We start from the raw sequence: 25184 nt of genomic DNA, 5'->3' as shown, positions 1-25184 counted from the left end.
GCCGGTGGCACAGTGGTTAAGTTCGCACGTTCCGCTTCGGCAGCTCAGGGTTCACCGCCTGGATCCCAGGTGTGGATATGGTACTGCTTGGCAAGCCATGCCGTGGTAGGCATCCCACATATAAACTAGAGGAAGATGGGCACGGATGTTAGCTCTGGGACTGTCTTCTCAGCAGAAAGAGGAGGATTGGCAGCAGTTAGCTCAGGGCTAGTCTTCCTCAAAAAAAAAAAAAAAAAAAAACTATGAGGCTGCTGCTGAGCTTTCTGACATTTATTGACATTGGCTTATATGAATTGTTCCTGTTTCCAGCTATAGAACTTAGAAAACGTCTGAATAGCATTCAGTAGCTGTAATTAAAAAAAACAAAAACTAATAAAAACATCTCTATTTCATAGAACATACATTTTGTATTGAAGATGTCATAGCTCCTTTTCAAAGTTACCATGTGGAATTTTAGGATCTCATGATTCCCTTAAACACAGAAAAGTGTTTATTTCGTTTTATGAGCATACATACATACATTTAATATACTTAATTATTGCAAAATCATTTATCCTATATTCTGTTGTTATTTTTATATTTAGAAATGATAATTTGGTAGTTTTAAGCAAAATTTTAAAAAATTTTTGTTTATGTGTACATACCACACATATACACATAGAATCTTAGGTTTGTATAATTTAATTTCTTTCACGCTTGCCCTGAAAGTTTTATAAGGTATTAGGGTGTTTGTCAGTAAAAAGATCAAAATTATTGGTTTTGAGTTTTTCCCACCCTATATGTCTTTACCACAGGATATTTATTTATACAGATGAGTCAAGGACTTGCAAATTTCTATCTTAGTCATTAATTTTTTTCATAAAACCTTCTTGATAGCTAAAAATTCTACACATCTAACTTTCTGAATATCATTTGTTCATCCTATATTCTTCACCTAGATATTTTAAGAAAATATTCATTAAGTCAACAGATATTTATTGAGCATTTACTTTGTGCTGGGCTCTTATGTGCTTGGGATATGTTAATAAGCATAACAAAGATCTCTGCCTCATGGAGTTTTTATATGAACTTGGGTAGGGTGAGTTAGAAATAAAAACAAATTCCATAAGTTAATCACATAGACTGTTAAGAAGTTTAAATGAAGGCTATAGGAAAAAGAAAAAAAGATAGAGGATGTGATTTACCTGGGATGTTCAAGGAAAAATAAGACATTTGGATCATTTGGGGCAGTACTACTCAAAGTGTGACCCATGATCCAGTGCCAGTCCTTGGATCGTTTGATTCTAATTTGTATCAGTTATCTGTGACAACAGTAATGCTGGGTGACAGATTATTCCAAAAACAAATGGCTTAAGACAACAACCAGTTATTTATGTAGTGCTGATGATCAGAACCAGATGTGGTTAATCTTATCTGGGCTTGTTTATGTATCTGTGATCAGCTGGAAAATTGGCTGGGATTTGGCTGGCATGCGATGGCTTCAACCGGGGAAATTTGGCTCAGCTGTTTGTCATATATCCCCAGCAGGCTAACCTGGTAGTATTCTCATAGCAAAGGCAGAGGAGCCAGAGAAGACATAAAATTGTGCAAGTGCTTTGTTTAAGACTCTGTTTGAGCTAAATTTGCATTTCTCCTGTTGGTCAACACAAGTCACATGGCCAAGCCCAAAGTGAATGTGTGAAGGCATTATCAAACAGCATAGATGAAATAAAGTCATGATAATTTGGCGAGAAGATCCACTCGTAAATTAAAAATATAAGACATAAAGTACTTGAACCTAGGATCATGTTCAGCTATAGCAGGAAGCTATAGCTCTGATGCATGTTAATGAAGAATAAATGATTTCCTTGAGCCAGAGGATCAAAATAATTATAGCGTAGAGCTACTAATGTTGATAGAGAATAAACTAATTCAGTTCTATATCTATTCATAAATATTTATTAAATGATAAATGTTATTGTAGATCTTGCGTGAATTAGGTTAATACAATAAGATGCCTTTCCTTTAAAGAGTACTAACAAAACACTTCTGCAACAATGAGATTTTGGCGTTATAATAGTGTCATAGGAGTGGGGGAATGGTGGAAAATTAATTCCAGTGGAATGGTCTTGGGAAGGAAGTAAGAATTGAGTGTCACAGTAAGAAATGGGATGCCACATTTTGAAAGTCATCTATCTAGTACACATTAATCTCATATTCTTTAGGATAAGAATTGCAATTTGATTCAGAGAGAACATATTTTGGAAAAAAAAAGAGCACATTGGGGGCTGGCCCCGTGGCATAGTGCTTAGGTTTGTGTGCTCCAGTTGGGAGGCCTGGAGTCGCGGGTTTGGATCCCAGGCACAGACCTACACCCTCAGCCCACATGCAAAGTGGCAGAAGATATTGGCATGGATGTTAGCTTAGAGAAAATCTTCCTTACCAAAAAAAATAAAAAATTAAAAAAATAGCACATTGTCGTTTTCCTGTCCCTATGGGTGGCTATGCACAACATAGTCTTACCAATGAAGTAGAAGAGGACAGGACGTCTACAGCTCTGGGATTTCAAGTAAGCTATTGATTTTCAGTTAAAAAGACACGAACAATTCCTTTTATAAAAGCACCAAAAATGCTTGGTATTAAACTTAACAAAAAGCATTCAAAAGTTCTTCACAGAAAACTTGAAAACTTGACTGAGAGAAATTAAAATAAGATCTAATTAAAGGGAGGAGATATGTCAAATTCATGAATTGGAAGAATAAAATTATTAAGATGTCAATACTCCAAAAATGGATCCATTGACTAAATACAAATCTAGTAAATCTCAAAAGACTTTTCTTTTGGTAGATATAACAAGTCCATTCGAATATCTGTATGATACAATAATGAAACCAGAATAGCCAAATAATCTTGAGAAAAAAAGAGCTCCCTGTTTTCAAGTTCTACAGAAAACTTCAATAATAAAAACAGTACATTATTGGTGAAAAAATAGAAAAATATATCAGTGACAGAGAATAGATTGTCCAGAAGAGGCTCACATATTTAGAGTCAAATCATTTTGACAAAGATGCAAATGCTATTCTATGGGGAATGAAAAGTTTTTGCCACAAATGGAGCGGAAAAAATCAGATAAGTTTACGAAAAAATGATCTGCAATCTCCACCTTATACATCCACAAAAATTAATTCAAGGTACACCTAAAAATGAGGTTAGAAGTATAATATTTCTAGAAGAGAATATAGAATATTCTTGCTAGCTGAAAGTAGGCAGAGATTTTATGAGGAGAATACCAAAGTATTAAATATAAAAAAATTAAATATAATAAATGGAAGTTTAGCTATATTCCCATATCTCTGCATGTGTATCAGATAGATAGGTAGATAGATAGAGAACCAGATAGAGGATAGATTGAGACATGACAGATATGTGTCTAGAATGTAAAATTAACGTTTATAATCAAGAACCACATAATAATAACATGAAGAATGGCAAAGAAATCTTGAACAGACGTTTCACAGTGAAGCTACACAAACAGCCAATATGTGCATGAAAACTTGCTCAGCCGCATTAGTTATCAGAGAAATATGACTGAAACCCATAACGATATACCATTACCCTCAGAAAAAAATGACTAAACTTACAAAGATTGAAATAGTAAATATTGGAGAGGATATGGAATAACTGAGACTCTCATATATTCCTGATTGCACTTAAGGAAAAGTGACAAATTAGTAAATATGGCAGTAAGATAAAGGACCTCCTAGTGGCCATTGTAAGAAAAAGTTAGAAATTAGAAATCTATTTCCTAATGATTTGCACTTTCAGAACTTAAGTCATAAAATCAATCAACCGCTTGCCCAATTGTTAAAATAAAATATAAATTCTAACAAAGTCTTAGCTCCCAATATCTTAGGCATATTAATCCCCATTTGGTTCCCCTCATGTCCTATGACTCTTCCTTCATTCATTATATTCCAGCCACACTGATCCCCGTTTCCTTACACACATTCTGTTTTTTCCTGACTCACAACCCTTAGAAATCCCACATTCTGTCTCTTTAATGCTTTTTTCCCAGATCTCCATATGGCTCAATTTCTGATTTCCTTCATCTCTCTAAATTTCACCTTTACGGAAATAACTTTCCTGACATCTACTCTTTATCTTAATAGACTAAGTATTCTACATATACATTATAACCACTCTTAAATATTATCTGATGTGTTTTATATTACCTGCCTCACCTCACTAGAATATGAGCTCCAAGAAAGATTTTAACTCTTATGCTCACTGTTATATTTTCAATGATTAAAGTGGTACTTGGAACATAGTAGTCACTCATTAAGTGATTTTTAAACAAAGGGATGGTGGAAATTTAGAGTTTGGCATCTGGGAAAGCTTCTCTTCTAAAACATATGGTTCAGGCTTTGTAACCATCAATACCTGTAATTTTTTTTTTATTATTTTGCACATTTGATTTAAACACAAGATTTGTCTTTCTACATAATCTACAATACACCCAAAGTAAATTATTATGAGGTAGCATCTGGGCCATTTGTACTGATATTAAAAAAATCATGAATATTCACATATTTTACCAAGGTTCTTCATTATCCTCAGCAGGTGTTTTCAACACACAAACTCCTTTCCAACACATATTTGGAATTTTACAGCTACCTACACACTATTGAACAATTGGAGAAAATTGAATACCACAGGGCATGCATGACTGTAGCTCTTAGAGCTTTATTTGAAATCTAATTGTGTTCAGAATTGTCAAAAAATAAATTGCTACTGATTAAATTTAGGCCAATATTCTAGAGACGTACTGCTTCGTAATTAGGAAAAGAAAAGCAATTCACCCATAAGAAATTATGTTCTGTTTATACAACAGAATTTGTAACATTTCCACCTATAGAACATTTTAGAATATTATGAACATGGCATTTGATATATCTATATCCTTAGATATAGATATATAGATACAGATATAGATATAGGTAAAGATATATCTTAGTTGTAAGGAATATAAGGTGACTTGTGCTGAGTCATATGAAAAATTAATTAAAGGGATAGCAAGTAGCTGCAGAAATTTGGGGAGAAATGAAGAGTCCGGCCTGAGAATGGGGTGCTGGAGGACGGCCCAGTGGTGTTGTTGTTAAGTTCACATGCTCCACTTTGGCGGCCTGGGATTCACCCATTAAGCCATGCTGTGGCAGTGTCCCACATACAAAATAGAGGAAGATTGGCACAGATGTTGACCCAGGGCCAATTTTCCTTACACACACGCAAAAAGAATGGGGTCTTGTATATTGGCATAGTAACACATGGGAAGACTCTGATGAAACTGAGACACTGAAACTCTAAATTCTGATGAGTCTTCTTTGTCACGGGAAGAGGTCTCCCCAACCCCAGTGGGAGCAACCTCCCCATCTAGAGTAGAATTTGCCTCCCTATCTATAGCGGTAGCCTCCTCACCCCAACAGGTATCAGCCTCTCACACAGAGTAGTAGCTTCCTTTCCGATTCTGTCTGAAGGGATTAATGTTGCATTGCCTGAAGAGATTGTCATGGCCTCCCCTGAGGCAGTTGCCATGGGAGATAATGCTGATTCTCCTCGGGACCCTGATCTGCCACTCCTCTTTGCTTCTGGACGTATAACTAGACCCAAGTCCCTGCAGACCCTTAAAGTTGAGGTGCAACATATGACCCATGAGTAGATGTGTTGCATTGAGTTTTCTAATTTATACACACAAAAATCAGAGGATCATGTGTGGGAATGGATAAGAAAGGTGTGGGATAATGGTGTAAGGAATATATAGTGGGACAGGCTAAATTGAATACCACAGGCTCACGAAGCAGAGATTCTGCATTTAACATTGCATCTCAGGAAGTTAAAAATGGCTGTGACAGCTTGATTGGTTGACTGAAACATGGATTAAAAGGTGGCCCATGGTGAATGAGTTAGAAATGCCATACCTGCCTTGGCTTAATGCAGAGGAAGAGATCTAAAGGCTTAGGGAGCCTGGAATGTCAGAGTGTATTTGTCGTTTCAGATCTACTCACTCATACTGAGAGGGTTCAGAAGACATCCTTCTCACTCATACTATCAGAAATAAATTTGTGAGGGGGTCCTGCCATCCTTGAAGAGCACTGTGATTATTCTTTGGCCAGACCACACAATGGGAAGTGCAGTCACTGAACTGGGAAACTTAAACGCAGTGGAAATAATTGGATGCCTGGCTGGCACGGCCATGTGGTGGCACTCAACTGCCAAGGGGAAGGTGGGTGTAGTTCTGGTAAGAGACAGCAGAGTCAAAGCAGTAATCAGAATCATCTGACTCTTGCAGAGTTATGGCATTACCTAGTTGATCTTGTATTCCTAGAAGCTATTGCATCTGGCCCAATGTGTGCCACATAGGGCACAATGCCTAGTGGGCCTCTTTGGTCATTGGAGGCAACATATTTCTCATTTGGGTGTATGAATCTAGCCCATTTACCAAGTGACCAGAAAAGCTACTAGTTTTTAGTGGGGCCCAGAACAAGAGAAGTCTTTGCACCAGGTCCAGGCTGCTGCACAAGCTACTCTATCACTTGGACCATATGATCCAGCAGACTCAATGGTACTAGAAGTGTCAGTGGCAGAGAAGGATGCTGTTTGGAAACTTTGATAAGCCCCTATATGTAAATTGCAGTGAAGGCCCTTAGGATTTGAGGGCAAAGACTGCTATCCTCCACAGATAACTACTGTCCTTTTCAGAAACAGCTCTTGGCCTGCTACTGGGCCTTAGCAGAGACAGGACACGTAGCAGTGGACCACTAAGTTACCATGCAACCCATGGTTGCCCACCATGAACTGGGTGTTATCTGACCTACCAAGCCTTGTACTTGAGTGTACACAGCAAGGTTCCATCATCAAATGGAGGTGGTGTATATGTGATAGGACCTGAACAGGTCCTGAAGGCACAAGTACATTACGTGAAGAAGAGGCCCAAATGTCCATGGTCCCAACTCCTGACACATTGTCTTCTCTCTCCAAGCCTGCACCCATGGCTTAATGGGGAGTTTCCTAAAATCAGTTGACAGAGGAAGAGAAGACTCAGGCCTGGTTTGCAGATGGCTCTACCTGATATGCAGGTACCACCCCAAAGTGGACAGCTGCAGCCCTACAGCCCCCTTCTGAGACATCCCCAAAGGACAATGGTGAGAGGAATCCTCCCAGTGGGCAGAACTTCAAGCTGTGTACTTGGCTGTTCACTTTGTTCAGAAGGAGAAATGGTCCTACATATGATTATATACTGATTCATGGTCTGTGGCCAATGGAATGACTGAATGGTCAGGGATTTGAAAGGAACGTGATCTGAAAATTGGTGACAAAGAAATTTGAGGAAAAAGTATGCAAATAAGCCTCTCTGAATGGGCAGAAACATGACGATATATGTGTCTCATATGAATGCTCACCAAAGGATGACCTCAGCAGAAGATGCTTTCAATAATTAAGTGTAGAGGTTGACACATTCTGTGATACCAGTCAATCTCTTCCCCTAGCCTCTTCTGTTATCAGCCAATGTGCTCATGAACAAAGTGGCCCAGGTAGCAGGGAGGAATATTATTCATGGGTTTAGCAACATGGATTTCTACTCTCCAAGGCTGACCTGGCCACAGCCAGCACTGAGGGCCCAATCTACCAGCAGCAGAGACTAGCATGAGCCCTTAACGTGGAACCAATCTTTGACATGATCAGCCAGCTACATAACGGCAGGCTGATTACTCCTGTCACGGAATGGGCAGCATTTTGTTCTTACTGGAGTAAAACCTTACTCTGGATATGAATTTGCCTTCTGTACGTGCAAGGCTTCTGCCAAAATTCTCATCTGTGAACTTACAGAATGCCTTATCCACCATCATGATATTCCACAAGCATTGCTCCTGATTAAAGAACTCACTTCACTTCAAAAGAAGTCCAGCAATGGGACCATGGTTGCAGAATTCACTGGTCTTATCATGTTTCCCATCATCCTGGGTCAGCTGACTTCATGAATGGTAGAAAAACCTTTTTTTTTAAAGATTGACTCCTAAGCTAGCATCAGTTACCAATCTTCTCTTGTCTTTTTTCTTCTTCTTCTCCTCTCCAAAGCCCCCCAGTACATAGTTCTATATTGTAGTGGTACGTCCTTCTGGTTGTACTATGTGGGACACTGCCTCAGCATGGCCTGACGAGCAGTGCCAGTTCTGTGCCCAGGCTCTGAACTGGCAAAACCCTGGGCCGCCAAAGCAGAGCATGCGAACTTAACCACAGGGCCACGGGGTCAGGCCTCTGGAATGACCTTTCGAAGACTTAGTTATACTGTCAGCTATGTGGCAATACCTTGTAGGGCTATAGCAAGATCTCCAGAAGGTTGTAGAAGCTCTAAGTCAGCATCCAATCAGTGCTGTTTCTCCCATAGCCAGGATTCAAAGATGCAGGAGTCAAGGGGTGGAAATGAGAGCGGCATCCCTCACTATTATATACACAAAAGGAGGTTTATTATGAGAAATTGGCTCACACAATAATGGAGGCTAAGTCTTGTGATCTGCCATCTGCAACCTGGAGACCCAGGAAAGCCAGTGGAGTCATTTCAGTGCGAGTCTGAAGCCCTGAGATCCAAGAAAGCCAATGATGTCAATCCCAGTCCAAGAGCAAGAGAAGACCAATGTCCCAGCTCCAGCAGGCAGACAGGAAGGGGACCGATCCTCCTTTACTCCTCTTTTTGTTCTATTCAGACCTTCAATGGACTGGACTGGATTGGATACCCACACTGGGGAGGGCAGTAACCCTTACTGATTCCACAGACTGAAATGCTAATCTCATCCAGAAATACCTTCACAGACATACGCAGAAATAATGTTTAATATAGGATGCTGTGGCCCCATTAAGTTGACACAAAAGATTAGCCATTGCACACACACACACATGTTTGGTTCTTAGATTTGGGGAATAGAAAGTGACTTGTGCTGATTAAATAAGTAAAAGAGGATTAATTCAAAGTATTTTAAGTCGCTGCAGAAATTTTGGAAGAAATGAAGAAGCAGGCCCAAGACTAAGCTGCAATTACAATGCCCCAAATCATGCTGCAGATTTGGCCTGATAGGAGAAATGCTGTGCTGCTGAGGAAAGACTTCCACCAGCCCCACTGTGGGTCTTCCAGGAATTCTGCCTGATAACTTCTACCATCTCTAAAGGCTGGAAGCCTCCACGCAAACTCTGTCAATAAAATAGATTCCAATGGAAGCTTCTTTCTTTCTCTTCTTTTATCTAAAGTCATCAGAAGAAGCTTAAGAAGCTTCCTTCGTTCTTTTTTACCACTTTCAGAGGTAAATCCAATTGGTGGATCCAGGTCCTCAGCAGTGACTTGGCTGTCTAAAAGACTAAGGAGCCATGTTTATGGATTCTGTTTTAGAAAGTGCTAGAACTGACTATAAATAAAGCAAGAGTAATGAGAATGTAGAAAACCATACCACCTGTGATGTATCTTTTTTTCATTATGGCATCTGTAGAAAATACCTATAATATTTGTGTTGGAGTAAGGTGCACATGCTAATTACTGAAGGCAGTCCCCTGTGAGTGACATGCTTGGGAGCCTTCAGCCAAGAGTGATCTGGACCAAGCATCACAGCATCCACTGCCTTTATCATTAAGGACAAATATTGTTCATAGAAGTGGATGATTAAAAAAATTAAAAATTGAATATGTAGGGCCAGCCTGGTGGTGCAGTGGTTAAGTTCGCATGTACTGCTTTGGTGGCCCGGGGTTCACTGGTTCAAATCCTGGGCTCAGACCTACACACCACTTACCAAGCCATGCTGTGGCAGGCATCCCACATATAAAATAGAGGAAGATGGGCATGAATGTTAGCCCAGGGCCAATCTTACTCAGAAAAAAAGAGCAAAATGTCAGCAGATGTTAGCTCAGAGATAATCTTCCTCAAAAAAAAATTGAATATGTAAAAAGATTGAACTTACTGTTAAAGAGTAACCACTCTACTTTTTCTTGTTTGAAAATGTTCAACACTAGGCTTTTGTGATCATGAAAATAGATTTAGAATCCAAGTAAATGTTGTCATGTTTTAAAATATTGATGGAGAATTAACATGCAGAAAAGACATGGAGAGTCTGCAGAGTACATCTGTGGAATAATGGACAAGTGTTTGGAGAAAGCTATGTTAGGAGAAAGGAAGTTGGGGATTACCAAGATGTGAAAAATGCAGCTGAAGGGATTTTTTGCCCCAAAACTCAATAAAGCAATTTTGAGAGTGATAAGGGAAGCAATGATTCAGTCACATATTCACCTCATCTAATTTTACCACTGTCCAAAATCTTTCCGGAAAAAGCATGCTTGAAGCTAGTATTTATCTGAGTAAAATGCAGCTTTATTTCCTGTTGTTCAGGGGACTTTCTTAATACTCTTGGAGAAAAAGATTAGATGACAGGATCCATGACCGGAAGATACTTCAGATAAAGCATGTGCTTCTGAAAGCTGAAGCAGTCAAGTAAAACATTTATATAAAGAGAACAGTATTGAATGCTCTATAAAAACAAAGAAGTCCTTTGAGCACGCCTATATATTCCTTTAATAGAAAGTCATAGGAGTAATGCTGTCAGGTAAGACTGAAAATTAAATCCGCACCATGAACACGTCAGAAATACATCTGGGAAAGTAAAATCTAGTGAAGAATGCAGACATTATTTTTGATAACATTTATTGCATTTAATGCAATTATTTATTGAATTTTAAACTTTTTACTAAAATGATCATTTAAAGTCATTTAACTTTTTTTTGAGCTAACATCTGTACCAATCTTCCTCTATTTTTTAATATGTGGGCCACCAGCGTAGCATGGCCACTAACAGAGCGGTGTAGGTCTACACCCAGAAAACAAACCCAGGACACCGAAGCACAGGGCACTGAACTTAACCATTAGGCCACCAGCACTGGCCCCATTTAACTTTTTAAAAATAATGTCCAGGATGTCAATAGCTAAGTGTAACAGGCATACACTTTTAAAAATACTTTTAGGAGAATTTGTAAGGCATAATTTAAAAAATATACTATTAGTCTAGCATAATTTTTGTATATACAGAAATACTTGATGTAGTAAGTGTCTACGATCTTTATTTTTAACGTCTAGTTAGAAATAGCTTCTTGAACATAGGGAGTGGCATGCAAAAATGCAGGCAACTTTTAAATAGTTTTACAATAGTAATGAACCTAAGGCATTATTTTGTTAAGAGTTTAGAAACACCAGGAAAACAATGCCAACCTTTGAGTAACTTGGTCTACTATCTCCCTTAATTCAGTCCTTCTTATTCTCCAAATTCAAAACTTTGCTATCATCTACCCAGTCATTCAAGTCACAAACTCAAGTCAAAAGAGACCTAAAATTTTCTCCTTTCCCTCAGCATCAAGTCTGGCTAAATCTTTATTTAGTTATTTATTTTTGATGAGGAAGATTGGTCCTGAGCTAACATCTGTTGTCAATCTTCCTCTATTTTGTATGTGGGATGCCACCACAGCATGGCTTGATGAGCAGCATGTAGATCTGTGCCCAGGATCTGAACCAGTGAACTCTAGGCCGCCAAGGAGAAGCGTGAGAACTTAGCCACTATACCACCAGGCCAGACTCTGACTCTATCTTTTAAATATTTCTTCAACCCATCATTTTTTTTGTAACTCAAATGTTGCTCTATCATAGCTTATAGCCTTAGCTTATATTATTTTTCTAGGTTTCCAATTTGTTTTTTATGATCAACACATAATGAGACACCTGATCTTTAGTTTTCCTTACCTCACATCTGATCTCCACACTTTGACCCAACAAATGTGTACAAAGCAAATCTGCATCTGTCATCTTTCAATTGGCAGACATTTGGTCCTCTCCAAAACATCCATGAGCATCAGTGGTCCATGCCAAATAGTTTTGGACAGGACCAAGTATCAAGGACCTTTTGGTGTGGACCAAATGTTTGCACAGATGTTTTGAACAGAACCAAAGATGACTAGATATCAAGAACAGTTTGCCATGGACCAAATGTCTGATGCATGTTTTTTAGACAGGACCAAATGGTCCTGTAAACATCAAGGACGTTTTGGTGTGGACCCAATGTCTCCATGGATGTTTTGGACAGGACCAAATATGATATCAAGGACCTTTTGGCAAGGACCAAACGTCTGATGAACCAAATGTCTTATGGACCTCTTGGACAGGACCAAAAATCAAGGACAGTTTGGTGTGAACAAAATGTCTGATGGACATTTTAAATGGGACCAAATGTCCTCAAGAAAAAGGTCTACCTATTAGTATTTTAAAATAATCTTTTATCTTTATAACATTTGCAATTACACTTTTAGACAATTACCCCAGAGAACTGACACATTATGTTCACACAAAACCTGTACCCAGATATTTAAAGCAGCTTTATTTGTAATAGCCAAAAACTGGAAACACTGAGATGTCCTTCAGTGGGTGAGTGATTAGACAGACTGGGGTGGTCCATGCCTGCTATGGAATACTACTCAGCAAGAAAAAGGAACAGCTTATTGACACATACAGCAACCTAGATGACTCTCCAGAGAATTATGCCCAGTGAAAAAAGTCAGTCCCCAAAGGTTACGCATTGGATAATTCCATTATATATCCTTCCTTTTGAAATGTCAAAATTACACAAGTGGAGAACAGATTAGTGGTTTCCAGAGGATAATGAGATATAACGAGATGTGAGGGAAGTGGGTGTGGCTATAAAGGAGCAACGTGAAAGATCCCTGTGATGATGGAAACGTTCTGTACCTTCAATGTCAATATCCTCATTGTGATATTAATATTGTGCTATCATTCTGCAAGATATTAAAGGATACATGGGATCTCTCTGTATTAATTCTTAAAATTGCAAGTGAATCTACAATTATATCGAGAAAAAACATTTAATTTAATAAAGATAATGCTGCTGGTGATGAAAGAGTGGTAAGGAGAACTTTCATTCCTCTCTAACGATATTTTCCTTAACGTGTGTAGTAAAGGATTTGAATATAATATGTACTTTTAACCCAAAAGCGCAGACACATACTAATTAGGAAGACTAGTTTTAATCTTACACTATTTAATTTTTAAAATACATTGAGAATATAGGTAGCAAATTCTCCTAAGTACCAGTTATGTAATTTTAAAAAATGAGACGATAAAAACTTAACAATATATTAAACTTATTCTGTTAATGCCATTGCAATAATTGAACACTTATGTAATTTCAAAGTACTTATAACTCTATTTTTTTCTTTTTGCCAACAACAACAGGATTTGTTATACTATCTTGGAAACAAAACCACAGAAGGACATGATACTAAATAGTCTTGTTAATTCTAAAATTCCAACCACATGGGGTATCAACTCCCTAGCAATGTTTCATAAAATGCAAAAAAGATTTATTAAAAATTGACCATGTGTGAGACACTTTGCTGGTCAGCAGTAATATAACAATAAATAATATGTCTTCTGCCATTGAGGATTAATATCTGACAAATAAGTGCCTAAATAGCTATGATACTAGAGAAAGTGTAAAGTTACCTGGTATGAACTATATGTTATTGGAAATGGGGATGATATCGACCTTGATATCAGTTTCCCCACATTAAACCCAGCATATATGGGGTTAAAACCAAAACACTCATTCCCTGCTTACTCTCTGGCTTCCTGGCTCCAGAATCCACCATCCTCCATGGAGACAGACACCGTCAAGGACAAGCACCTGGACTATCTCTTCCCACAAAGAGATACGGGCTGGTGGGAAAGCTGCTGACCAGCAAGGTCATGAGCTCCCTCCTCTCTGCAAGTGTCTCAAGGCCAAAGACAGGCACGTGGGAAAGCTCCGACCAGCAAGGCCATATGCTCCCCCTCCCCTACCTAAAACCCCAAATAAAAACCCTTCCTTTTAGCTTTTTGGGGAGTTTGTGATTTCAGCGTTAGTTGCCCTCTCTCCTTGCTCAGCGCTGTGCAAAAATAAAATTCCTACTTTCTTCCACCACCCCCGGTGTCAGAGATTGGCTTGCTGCGCAACGGGTGAGCGAACTCACTTCAGGTTGGGTAACAGGGAGGGGAGGGTGTGTGTGCAAATAATTATTGCTAATGCCCAACCAAATACCTAAGGTGAGATTGTTTATTTTAAATCCTTGATGCAGTATATCAGTTAAATGAGTGAAGATACTGCTCCAATTCAATTACATTAGATATTCTATCATATTGATTGTTCTTTAAAACTCATATTTGAAGTTAGATTTAAAATTAGATATTACAATGGCTTTTCAATCTGTTAACTAAAATGTCACACTGAAATATTTGAGAAGGAATTTTTCATGTAAAAGCAGTATGATTGAGTCAAAACTTCAGATTTCCTTATGTACTTCTTGTGTTATTTTTATTTAAAATACCTATTACTTGAGATGTTCATACTTTCATTCATTCAATCTCATACATATTCATCCTCATACGTATTTATCCAATAATACCATAGATGCAATAACAACCACTGATAGAATCAACTTACCAAATATTTATTAAATGTTAGACACAGATGTAGGCAGCTAAATCATATATGTCTATATTTCACCTTACTGAGTGGGGCTTGTTCTCATTTTGCAAATGAGAAACTGGTGATTTTCGTGTCAAGGTATTGCCTCTAGTGAGACACAAGGCTAGACTAACATAACCCTAGATTATTTTCCCTTTCCACCCTAACATGACGTACAATTGAGAATGTGAGCTATGGGATTTATGTACATTAGATAAGCTTTCTCTGGGATTTTTTGGTCAGTATAGTTTGTAATATTTCATGGGGAGCATAAACAAAATCAGAAGGTACTAGGAAAATACATTACCTACAGAATTAATGTTATATTTCCTAAAATATTGTTTTTTGGTTACAATATATTATTTTATTTTTTCATCACTTCATTTGTACTGGTCAATGAAATCTGCAGTGACTAAATGAAGTGAGGTTATGAGGATATCCACTAATATGTTTGTGAGATTTTTTAAATGAAGACTATTTTTTAGGGCACTTTATTAACATTCCAATAGAATGTGTACTATTCTTGTATAATATGGTATACGATTTTAAGTAAAATGGAAGCTTTATAGTTGTAGCAATTGATGTATCTATTTCCACGTTTATATATGAAAACAAGGCTGTGTATTTGCATAGTATCTTAAAATGTAATATGAATTTCTTCATTTTAATGTTAGGACTATCCTTGCAATTGTATAACCTGGTAGTTAAGAATATAGAAGCAGCCACATTATCTGGATTTACATCCTTTTTTCATCGCACTATATATTAGAATCAAGTTGAGCTTCATGGGCCAGAAAGTCAAAACAATTATGAATTAAACAAGAAAATATTTAAGATTTGTTTCCATATTAAAAGAAGTAATAGAATCTAGAGTGACATGTCTCATCAGAGATCCATTGTCCTAAATTTTGACCGTGCCATCTACAGTTTGACCTCATCATGTGCTCTCTAAATGGCTGCCACTGCTCCTTTGAGCCCAGCCATATTCCAGGCAGTTGGAAAGGGGAAGAAAGGACAAAAACAGGGTGACTTCTCAGTCTATCTCCCAGGAGTCTCATTCAATGATTCCCATGTCATATTGCATTGGTCAGATCTATGTCATATGGTCACCCATGTCTGTGGGACAGGTAAAACAATTGTAAAATTTGATCAGCCCACATTGTTGCCCCAAGAAAATAAAAGTTCTATGAAGAAGGAAAAAGGGGAAGTGGAGACTCAGAAGGTGACTCACAGTATCTGCCACAGTCTCTCTAGTTTTGTGCCTTTGAATCATGAAAACAAACAGAAACTGATCAGATGTTACACATGTCAAGCCAGATGTTCATCATCCGAAAACTCATGGTGAGAAGTTCAGTAGCAGATGAGTGAGAACACAGTTGCTCATTCACTCTAAGGAAACACTAGGAAACTTAGCAAGGCAGGATATCCAACAAGGGCGTTTTAAGCTGAGTGATTAAGGAATCTGCGGTTAAGATGTAATTATGATACAGGGGGCAAAAATACGGTTCCAATATTATCAATATTTATTGTTTGTATCACCCTTAATCCCTCCTCTGGCGTGATCACAGGGCTGGCGGCCAAGCCTTGTGCATCAGACATAGCAAGCTAATTGGAGGAATCTCCGCCACAGTTGGAGAAGCACTAGACACAGCCCTGCATTATAGAGGCCCTGGGATAGAGGCCGTGAAGATGAACAAGATTTATGATCTTAAGTATTGCTTTATAGCATGTCACTGAGAATTTCAGAAAGCCAGCCCTTTTTCTAGAAAACCAGATGCCAAGGAACCGGTCTTGGGCAAGTTCATCGTTCATTCTCAGTTCACACACCTGATTCCCAAGTGTGGCCAAGAAGAATCATCACAATATCTTCAGTAAACTGTACCTTTTTAACCCTTACGGGCAGGGAGGCCAGTCACTGACATTGTCATGGAAATACTGCAGGATTGCTGAAATAGACAGGACGTTGGATTCCCATCACATCACACGCAGAACAGCCTGATGTTGATTCCTGAACTGTGAAGAGTATTGCAATGTCAGATTGAGTGATTTCTGAATATCCTATCTGAATCATCAGATTACTCTGTGGTTTTGGGGGAGTGTTCAACTAGCAAGCTCTGATTACACTGCCGTTATTCTAATCACAGAAGGAAGGAGTAAAATTTGGGGTTTCTTCTTATTCTTCTCTTACAGTTGATCTGTGCTGTCTTCCACTGTTCTATTTTTAGTGTTAAGACATCAGAATGATGGAACAAATCATCCAGTTGTGACAAGGGAGGGTACTCCATGTTTCCGTTCTTTTGGTACAAAATTTTATCAGGAAATAGATTCATAGCTCCCTCAGAAGTGTCTGTTCCTTCCATGGTTACTCTTGGTTACTTTTTCTAAAATTGTTAATAAAAACCAAGTAATCTTGTTCTCTGTGGTCTCCTGTTCTGGAATTAGAGCATTGAGTCTCGGATTGACAGAAATGTAACTCACATGATTAGGGAAGCACTACCTCTTACCCTGGGTACCAGCCGATCCTACCATGGTAGTTGATTGAACAGACCCTCCCCAGACACAACTGTTGGATGGGGATACAAGACTTGCAATTGCAGCTTTATGGCAAGGATCACTACAGGCAAAACTATCCACTCCGAAATTCCTCGGCACACCAGCTTGACCCCTTGGTATGATCGAATGTTGGAGGAGTAATGGGAGCCAAGCCTTGAAGTTGTCCAATCCTTGCCATTGGCTGGGAATAACCACTTTAAGCTTTAAACTACAGCTGATTTCCCTTGAGCTTTAGAGAACGCCAGATCCTTTTCTAGCATGATAGGCATTTCCAAGTCTTAGGCAATTCAAGATTAGGAAGGTTATTTATGATCTTGGAAAACTGATTCTCTCAGCTGTTTATGGTGATTAAATAAAGTAATACACACAAAAGGTTCAGATGATATGCTCTAAAATATGTTAATTATTAGTGTATATATCAGTATATTATTCTAATTATTAGAACACATAAAATAATGTGTACTCATAGATTATCTTAAGCAAATGAAGAAACTGAGGCTGAAAAATGTAAGCAAATTGCCCAAGGTCACCCAAAAGTTAATGTTGACATGAATACTAAATCTCAAGTTTTCTAAGTCTAAAATGGGTCTTTTTTAACCTACACGCAAAATATATTTTTGACTCTATGTATGAAAAGTAACAATTTTCAATATAATGTGAACATATAGAATTTTCCCATAATTGATGCCCAAATTTCTTCAACATAAGATGTGCTTTTATAATATATTTTTAAAATATATTATAAAATATCTAAAAGCTGTTCTCACAATTGGCATATACTAAAATTTAGAAATAGAGTCTTCAAAAATACAAGCTCAAGAAGAACCTCAGGTGAGTAATGATGCTGGAAATATCATGTTTAATGCTATTATCAACATAAAGAAAAAGAACATTCTCTGCCTAAAGCAATGCTTATTATTGTTCTGTTTTATTGGATAATGAGCTAAATGTCATGGGAAGCATAAATCATTACTTCTTATCATGTAGAGAAGGATATTGTAGTAGATGACATTTCTTACACGGGAACTTTTTTTCAAATAGCAGTTATTATTTTTCCTCTCATTTAGTTATAAGAAGTTTGGAATGCAACAAATTTCAGGGAAAAAAACCAGCAGCATCCTATAGAAAGTAAACGCACAGGTTCTGGAATTGAACTGCTCAGGTAGAAATCCAGGGGCCAAAATTACTCAGAGTAGGATCTGGTGGGATGTCTCTGTCATTATTCTACAAGCCTCATGTTTTTCATCTGTAAAACTGGAATAATAAGAATGTGTACTTTTAAGATTGATTTATTTGAATAAAGCAATCAGCATAAAAGTTCTTAAAGAAACAGTTACCTTCTTTCGCTTACTAAAATGCATCTAGGTTTCCTCAATGTTTTTTCATGGCATGATAGCTCATATTTTTAGCGCTGAATAATATTTCGTAGTCTGGATATGCCACAGTTTATTTATCCATTTAACTACTGAAGGACATATTAGTTGCTTCCAAGTGTGGACAATTACAAATAAAGCTGCTGTAAACACTATAAGTAGGTTTTCATGTGGACCTAAATTTTCAAGTCCTTTCAGTAAATGCCAAAGTGTGTGATGGCTGGCTTTTATGGTAAGAGTGTGTTTCATTTTGTAAGAAAACTCCAAACTGTCTCCCAAAGTGATTTTCCCATTTAGCATTCCCACCAGTAATGAATGAGAGTTCCTGCTTCCCCACATCCTTGCCAGCATTGGGTGTTGCCAGCGTTCTGGATTTTGGTCATTCTATTAGATGTGTAGTGGTATCTCATTGTTGTTTTAATTTGTATTTCCCTGATAACTTACGATTGGAGCATCTTTTCGCATGCTTATTTGCAGTCTGTTTATCTTCTTTAGTGAGCTCTCTGTTCAGATCTTGTGCCCACATTTTAATTGGATTGCTTGTTTTCTTATTGTCGAATTTTGAGAGGTCTTTGTATATTTTGGGTAACACTTCTTAATCAGGTACGTCTTTTGTAAGTATTTTCTCCCAGTCTTTGGCTTATTTTCTGTCTTGTCAATCTATTTGGCAGAGCAGAAGTTTTTGAATTTTTTATTTTGAGAGATTTTTTGTTGTCGTTGAGGAAAATTGACCCTGAGCTGACATCTCTTGGCAATCTTCCTCTTTTTGCTTGAGAAATATTGTCCCTGAGCTAAAATCTATGACAGTCTTCCTCTATTTTTTGTATATAGGATGAAGCCACGGCAAGACTTGGCAAGCAGTGTGTAGGCCAATGCCCAGGATCTGAATCCACAGACCCCAGGCAGCCGAAGCAGAGCATGCAAGCTTAACCACTATGCCACCTGGCTGACCCTAGATATTTTTTAATTTTAGTGAAGTTCAGCTTACTGGTTCTTTCTTTCATGGATTATGACTTTGATGTTATATCTGAAAAGTCATTGTCAAAAAACAAGATCACAGGGGTTGGCCCAGTGGTGTAGTAGCTAAATTTTCACACTCCACTTTGGCAGCCTGGGGTTTGGGGGTTCAGATCCTGGGCACAGACCTACACATGCCCAACCAGCCATGCCGTGGTAGTGTCCCACATACAAAATAGAGGAAGATTGGCATAGATGCTAGCTCAGGGAGAATCTTCCTCACCAAAAAAAAAAACCAACAAAAAACAAGATCATCTAGGTTTTTCTCCTGTGTTATCTCTATCAGTTTTATAGTTTTGCGTTTTACATTTAGATCTGTGATTAACTTTGAGTTAATTTTTGTCAAGGGTGCATGGTCTGTGTCTAGATTCTATTTTTTTTTTTTTTGCAGTTGGATGTCCATTTGATCTAGCACCATTGGTTAAAAGGACTGTATTTGCTACCCTGTATTACCTTTGCTCCTTTGTCAAAGGTCTGTGGACTATATTTGCGTGGATCTATTTCTGGTCTCCCTATACTGTCCATTGACTGTTTGTCTGTTCTTTCACCGATACCACACTGTGTTGATTACTGTTGCTCTATAGTAGGTCTCGAAGTCGGGTAGTGTCAGTCTTCCAAATTTTTTCTTTTTCTTTCAATAGTGTGTTGGCTATTCTGCATATTTTTTGTGTCTCCATATAAACTATAGAATCAGTTTGTTGATATTCACAAAATAGCTTGCTTGAATTCTGATTGGATTGCATTGAATGTATGAAAATCAAGTTGGGAAGGACTAATATCTTGACAATGTGAAATCTTATCAATGAACATGAAATATCTCTCCATTTATTTAGTTCTCCTTTGCTTTCATTCATCAGTGTTTTATAGTTTTTCTAATAAATCTTGTACATATTTTGTTAAGATTTCTACCTAAGTATTTCATTTTGGGGATGCTCATAGAAATGTTATTTTTTTTCTTTGTTTCAAGTTACACTTGCTCTTTGTGGGTATATAAGAAAACAATTGACTTATATTGTAATGAACTGCATTAGTAAAACAAAGGTGAGGAATAATCATCTCACCTGAGGCAGAAAAGATATGTGAAAAAATTCAACAATTTTTTATGATAAAAACATTCAGAAAACTAGGAAAACAAGGAGAATTACTTAACCTAATAAAGGACTAATTGGAAGGATTCATACTTACTGACTTCTGAACTGACTCTAAGCCACAGTAATCAAAGCACTATAATAATGGCATAAGAATGGCATATAGAGAAAATCAGTTAAACCAAAAGTTGTTTATTTGCACAGATCAACAATGTTGCAAAACTCTAGTTAGAATGATCAAAAAAACCCCCAGGATATTCAAAAAATATTTCATACATAAAAGAGCATCACTACCGACCTTACAAAAGTAAAAGAAAAAAGAATTATAATGGATGCTATTACCAACCCTATGCCACAGATTCAATAACTAGCGAAATGGACAAACTCCATAAAGATAGAAACTTCTAAAACTGACTCGAAAACAAACAGAAAATGTGAATAGACCTAGAACAAAAGAAATTAGATTCAAAATAAAAATTTTTCCATGAAGAATAACCTAGTCCCTAATGACTTCATTTGTGAATTCTGCCAAACGTTTCAAGACAAACTAATTCTAACTCTTGACAAATTCTAACAACTAGAAGGAGGACACTCCCAACATGATAGATGAGGCCAGTATTACCACAATATCCAACCAAAAGCAGCAAAAGTTTCAAGAAAAATACAAACTGTTGTATCTTATGTATATACATGTAAAAATCCTGAAGAAAATTCTAGAAAACCAGATCCAAGAAAATAGAAATAAAAATGGATTATACACAAGGACCAAGTGGGATTTCGCTCAGGTATGCAAGGCTGATTAATATCCAATAGTAATTAAAGTAACATACCATATCAATAGTAAAATGGGTTAAAAAACCCACATTATTGGGGCCGCAGCAGTTAAGTTTGCACATTCTGCTTCGGCGGCCCGGGGTTCGCCGGTTTGGATCCTGCGTTCGGACATGGCACCACTTGGCAAACCATGCTCTGGTAAGTGTCCCACATGCAAAGTAGAGGAAGATGGACGTGGATGTTAGCTCAGGGCCAGTCTTCCTCGGCAAAAGAGGAGGATTGGTGGTAGATGTTAGCTCAGGGCTAATCTTCCTCGAAAAAAAAGCAAACAAACGAAAAACAAAAAAAATCCCACTCCTCCAAAAACCCACATTACTGTCCTAATAAAAACACAGAAAAAGCATTTGACAAAATATACCACTCCATCTTGATAAAATCATTCAACACAATAGAAATAGAAGTGAACTTCCTCAATAAAAGGCATCTACAAAAAAACCACGATTAACACCATACTTAATGGTAAAATACTGAATCCTTTCCACCTGAAATCAGAAACAAGACAAAGATATAGTTTTCACCCCTTCTATTCAACATGTACTGCATGTCTAGCCAGGGCAATTAGAAAACTAAAAGGAAAAAAAAATTTCTGAGGGGTAAGAAGTAAAACTGTATCTGTTTGCAGATGATGTAACATTATATATAGAAAAGTCTAAAGAGGCATTGCCCCAAATCTATGAGTACTAAAATATCAAATGGAACAAAGTTGCAAGACACAAGATCAATACAAAAAACAAATTATATATCTATATGGCAGGAATAAACAATATAAAGGAATGGAATTAAGAAAATAATTCCATTTATAAAAGCAATACAAATAAGATAATTAGAAATAATTTAAAGAATTGTAAGGCTTGTACATTGAACACTATAAAACATTGCTGAAAAAAACTTTAAAGGATGTATTAAATGAATTGAAAGACATCCCATGTTCATGGGTTGGAAGACCTAATATTGTTAAAATAGCGATATTACCAAAATTGATCTACAAATTCAATCCCTATAAAAATCCCAGTTACCAATTGTTCTCACCCCCTGCACCTCCAGGACCACCCCACATAGGCTCCTAGGTGAACAACCAGAAGATAGACCAACCAGCTCAGCTATTTCACCATGGTGGTGGCCCACACAGGTGACTTCCAACCTATCACAGAACGTAAGTTGCAAGATACCACTACAAAGTTATCCCTGATCCTGGCCACCAAGCAGATGCACATCTAACAAGAGTTGATGGAGGAGACCATAGTCTACCTCAAGAAGCTGTGCGGGTCACAAGACAAATAGATTTAAAAAGCTATTAATATGCTTTTTGTGTTGTTTGTAGCAAAAATACTGAGGAAGATTCTAGATTGCAAGACTCTCCTTTGATAAGGATGCAGTGGTGGTGGCCAGAGACAGGAACCTTAAGAAGCTTTATAAAGAAGCTTGAATCAGCAGACTCGATTCTTGTAAAGCTGTTGTCAATGTAGCAAGGAATTGAGGCTGGAAAGGAGCTTGAAGAGCAGCACAGTGTCCTCTGCATCCTGATGCTGCACTTCTCCTTGTCCTAGGCCATGTTCTGTGCCCAGGCCACAGTCATGCTCATCTCCCCCTTTGTGCAGCACATCCTTGGTTGGCATATGACAAACACAGACAAGAAGTTGTATGAGTCCCTGGAGGACCACAGAGTGAAGAGTGTCACCAAAATCTACAATTACTACAAGAAATTTGGCTACAAGACCATGGCCATGGATGCCTCCTCCCACACACCTGCAAGATCAAAGTGCTGGTGAGCTTCAACTTGCTCAGTATCTCCCCCAAGCTCATATGAGAGCTATTCAGGCAGAGATGCTCAAGGACAGGACCAAACCGACACTTGTGCTCTAGCCAAGACAGCCCAGGCCACTGAGGTGGAGAAGATCTTCCTGGACAAAAGGCATTCCTCTGGCAGCACATGTTGGAGGAGCACATCAAGATGACCTGAATATCAGTTGACCTGGGAGCTGGACCCAAACAATTGGAGGCTCCCCAGCGTCCTCTCTTGGTCATAGTTGCAGAATTCTGCACCAAAATCCACTAAATTCTACATTTTAAAAGAATGCATTTTATGGTATGTGGAGTATATCAATAAATTTGTTATAGAATAAAATTTATTTAAAAATCTGAAAACTAAATAAGATTTCAGCTTATATGTATTCATAAAATCAATTCATGGATAGATGTAAATTTTCATTGTGTCTTGATATGCATAACTGTAGTACTACTAAATTCTATGTTGTTAGATAAAATATAACGTGACATAAGAAAATGATGTCCTCTAATACTTTAGAATAAACATCAGTAACACTGCTACTGAATTTCCTTGAGCATTCCTTATTCCTTCCATTCTTGAGTCTCAGTAACTCAACAATTTCTTATAATTTGTGAGAAGTCTAGTATTTTTCAAATATATTAATTAATTTTTTCCTCCCCAAAGCCCTAGTACATAGCTGTGTATCCTACTTGTAGGTCATTCTAGTTCTTCTATGTGGGATGCCACCACAGCATGGCTTGATGAGCTGTGCGTAGGTCCACGCCCAGGATCTGAATCAGCAAACCCCAGACCGCCAAAGTGGAGCGTGTGAACTTAACCACTGAGCCACAGGGCTGGCCCCCTCAAATATGTTTTTTTGTTCTTTGATAGGTGAAATCAGTTTCTGTTATTTGCAATCAAAATATTCTGAGCTCTCTGCACTATATTTGTGACCTTCTTACCACAGGATGTCTTCACTGTCGGGATGTCACTATCTACTGCCTAACAGTCAATGCCAGTTTACTCTGCACTGGTACCTCACAATTTCATGTCCCCTGCACAGATGGCTATAGTCATTTGAGGGAGAACAATCCCAATCCTCAGCACCAAGGTCAGACCAGAACATTCCATGCTTTGGTGCTCTTCCATGTTGAACCATTGTTATTCTCAGTACGAGGATTCTGCTACGTGACACAGTTGGAATACGTTTTCTGTAGCAACTATTTTCTCTGCTCAAACTTGTAATTCTTCTCGGAGCCTTGACTCCTTTCCTTAATGCAGAATCACCAGTTTACATTATTCCTTTTCTTTTGGTAATTTTGTTTAAGACATTGGTTGTGCACCATTGACACTGTGCCTGAGTGGAGACCACCCAGTTCTAAGCCAACATTTAATCCCAGGACACAGGATTTGGTATAGTAATTTTATTTCTGCTCAAAATACACTGGACTTTCCATGCAAGTTCATTAGAATCCCACCCCTTTAAATCTTTGCAAGCCACAGATTTCAGGGACTGGCAATTTTAAAAGAGTCACGTAAGAATTTACCTTGCCGTAGTCTCTTCTCAGTATTTGCCTAAAGAACTTATACAGGTCAGCTTCTCTGATTAAAACAAAAGAGAAACAAAAGCTTAGATGGAAATCAGATCAGTTTCCTCTCCCATTATTCTTGGAATCTACACTCCTGGGTGTATATTGATCACTGGGCTTTCCAAAGTCATGTCCTGCCATGTTTAATATCTGAGTCTTAAATGAGAATAGATGGGAAGAAAATAAACTCCTCAGCTATTTTCTATGCTGCATCATCATCTTTCTTTCCTGCCCTAAACTTCAGCCCAGTGACTTCTGAACCAGGGTTTTACTGCATCTCTGTCATGAGGCTGGGATCCCTCTGGAACCAATTGATGAATATTCCTCACCAATAAAGCAAAATGCAACTCCTGAAATGATGACTTGAATTCATAGTGCAATCGTTAGTT

General features: G+C 37.9%; 1 long non-coding RNA gene and 1 pseudogene across 1 annotated transcript in view; both read left to right on the top strand.

Moving 5' to 3' along the window:
* The first annotated feature begins 13947 nt into the window (after positions 1–13947).
* The window catches only part of LOC139080609 (uncharacterized), a 62667-nt gene continuing 51430 nt past the window's right edge, over positions 13948–25184 (top strand). The window contains exon 1 of the long non-coding RNA XR_011535230.1: positions 13948–14065. This is a non-coding gene — a long non-coding RNA (uncharacterized lncRNA). The remainder of the gene's footprint in view (positions 14066–25184) is intronic.
* Positions 21204–23393, top strand: LOC103563022 (transaldolase pseudogene; annotated as a pseudogene).

The sequence above is a fragment of the Equus przewalskii genome, chromosome 31 (genome assembly GCF_037783145.1).
Source record: "Equus przewalskii isolate Varuska chromosome 31, EquPr2, whole genome shotgun sequence".
NCBI lineage: Eukaryota > Metazoa > Chordata > Mammalia > Perissodactyla > Equidae > Equus > Equus przewalskii.
This window is presented reverse-complemented; position numbering and strand designations above follow the sequence as displayed.